Genomic DNA, 3,331 nt, shown 5'->3' on the forward strand with positions numbered 1-3,331 from the left:
TCATGGTGGAAAACTACACAGCCGGCCCTTGGAAAGAACGACCGATATGGTGTATTGTTGTGGGAAAAGAATGTTTTGATTTGGTGAGTCTTGGAGAAGACACTACAGACTGATCTCCCTATAATTCAATCTCAGTATGTATATATAAACCAAAGACAGGGTGCCCACTATAGAAAGGATTCTTATTATCTCTTCAAAGCCTAACCACGGCCTCAACAAGAACCTGAGGTAATGATCAGGAAGGTTTTATTTGCTTTGAGCCTTTGTTTCATAAGTTCTAATAAATAGACTTTTTTGTTTGTTTTTCTTTGTAGGTGGGGATTTGTATGTCCGAACCAACAGCTCTTTCAGGGAGTGAAAACGGGGTGAAAGGTTTGGTAGGAGGCTCTAGGAAAGACAAGGTATGAACTACCTGCTGAGAAGCAACTAGATTAGACTGTGACTTACACCCAAAGCTGTGGCAGTAAACGTCGGGAATACCGGCATGACTGAGGCATAAAGAAAGAACACAATCAGACTCTGGGACCCTGAAGCAACTATCTTAGATGTACGTATTACAGACCAGGCACTTGGACAAAAACAGTGGTTATATCCACTAACTAGAATTTATAATTGGGCCAATTATATCAGCGGTCCCCAACCTTTTTGGCACCACAGACAGGTTTTATGGAAGACATTTTTTCCACTGCCAGGGCAGTGTGTGGTGGAGCTCAGAGACCCGGGGATTGGGGACCACAGAATTCAATTAATAAAATGTGTTCAGCTGCTTACGTCTCCTTTGATTATTGTGATTCAAGCCGTGATATCAGGCATGCTAAGTGAGACCCCTGTTCTCTCTCCCCACCAATATTATTAATGAACAGCTTTACTCCAAAAGAAGTAAAGAAATAGAGAAGATAATTAGGGCTTACCATTAGTGTTCTCCATTCTATCTCTTTTTAATCCTCCAGTATGATCAGCCCGTAAATCATAAATCAGATGGGATATAAGGACTTCTTGATGACAGTCTACCAGTTGAATTAAGTAGTCACAGCTTTGGCAACTTAATATCCTACACCTACATGTGGCTTCATCTATTATTTGTCACAGATTTATTGATATTTACTGGGACTTGCAATGATGATATCAATTTAAGAACATTTGCTTTTATCCACTGCACTGATGATGTTTAAATGTTAAAGAGTTTAATAAAGGAGGGTAGTAACTGTTCTTTATTCTCTAATACCTCAACAAAAAGGAAAGGCGATAAACTGTTCCCCCTGAAAAACCTCAGAAGCTGGCCGTGTAAGTGAACATATGGGGATTCTAATCGATAAGAGCAGGTACAATATCTTTTCTAATTATCTTACAGAATATTAAACTGGAATCTCTATACCTAACATCCCAATCTTAAAGGAGCTCAGCAGTCTTGAAGAGAGCGTATCTTGGCTTTGGGAATTTTGTGACTCATATACACACTAGTACACAAGCTGGAACATGAATACATAAGTGCATAAGATAGTACGTAAGCTGGAAGACTAGTGAGTTTGAGTTGAGGTATTTTTATGTCAAGATGTTGGATCCGAGTATAGGATGCAATGTAATCAGCCTTCTTCTTGGACCCCATGATCCAGAAAGCCAAATGACTCCTAAAAGCTCTGCGATCTTTGGAATCATCTCTAGGCAAACCACACATACGCATGTTACATGCATGCACACACATGCGCACACACACAGCATGGGTCAATATACTGCCCATTTCTCTGTGTCACAGCCACCTAAACTGCCTCTTATGAAGTAAGGGCTATCAGCACCTCCTTCTCACAGGTAGGGGAGCCCAGTACTCTGTCAGTAAGTAGAAATGGTATATTCAAGATTTTGTAAATGGTAATTAAGTACACTTAATAGAGCGTTTGCTATATAGTGCCCACTGAGGATTCCACAGGTATCATCATTTATACATATGCATGCAATATTGGGGAATTACTCATTCCCTCCAGTAGGCCGAAGTGGACGTAGATGAAACAGCAATACAGAATACCATTGAAATCAGTCGCAAAGAATCCCAGATAATTATATATTTATGGGATATGCCTAATTTTATGGCTAAATGGTCAGGACTGAAAAATTGGGAGTGTCAGGCCTTGGTTTAGGCAAAAATTGGACTCATTGTTAGCTTTCATTCAAATATACAGATAGGTACCAGAAGAATAAAGGATAGGAAGCATATAAAATAATGTTGCCAATTTTGCATGGCCAAATACAGGTGAGCACACCTTAACTCAAAGCAGAAGTTATAGCACTCTTTTAACTACTTGAGATTTGAAATAGTACCAAGGATGATGTGTCAATAGGATGGTCTGGATTATGTTGCAATAACAAAACCCTGATCTTAGAAGTTTAAAATACTATAATTTCCACTCAGAAGCTTATTGACCAGAACTAGTTGCATGGCCCCATCCAACCACAACGGTGCCATAAGATGTGCCCCAAATGGGGTAGAACTCAAATATTTGGCAAATAGGACTACAGATAGCATGTTTGTGATCTGAGGTGGCATAGGCACTGGTGTGGCAAATCACTTCAACACCAGCAAAGGAAGTCAAATGCAAGGAATATATCTGAGATGAAAACAGACAGAAGTTCTCAAGAAAAATATAGAGGAGCTTGCCAGTAGAGAGACCTAAAGGTCCTATTTAGGGTAGATACCTACAAGAATGTTAATTTTCATATACAATGGTAAGGGCCATAGCTGAAGTAAATTGCAGAGAGCTCTAGGCCAGCCTTCTCAAACTTTAGTGTAAATTCATTATCACCTAGTGTATTTGTTAAAAATGTAGATTCTTATTCAATAAGTCTGGGGTGGGGCCTGAGAACCTGCATAGTTAAGAAGCTCTCAAGTTATGTAGATGCTCCTGGTTCTCTGATCACTTTTTGAGTAGCCAAACTCTAGGCTATAAGAATGCACCATTACATTGTTTTTCCAGAATACTGCTTCTGGTCTCAGCACAAACTCTATTATAAGAGCAACGTAGGAGGAGCAGGCCCATCAATGGAAAATCACATTGCAGTATTATATATGTACTTACTGCCAGCAGGATCATGGGATGATACACTAATAACACATGTAGTAAATGAGTAAAAAATTAACACTAGAAAGGTTATGATCCATATTATAACAATTAGTACACGAATTAAATCAAAGACACTTACAGATCTTGATTTCTTCTAACTGGGACAGTACTGTCCTTCCCACAAAGGGTAAAAATCTCTCCGGATAGCACTGTTTTTAGTCTCCCTTGGGGATTTACTGGGTACCTGAATATGTTGAAATGTTAACAGTATATCAAAA

The sequence above is a fragment of the Propithecus coquereli genome, unplaced genomic scaffold (genome assembly GCF_000956105.1).
Source record: "Propithecus coquereli isolate 6110/MARCELLA unplaced genomic scaffold, Pcoq_1.0 Scaffold2, whole genome shotgun sequence".
In the NCBI taxonomy this organism is placed as follows: domain Eukaryota; kingdom Metazoa; phylum Chordata; class Mammalia; order Primates; family Indriidae; genus Propithecus; species Propithecus coquereli.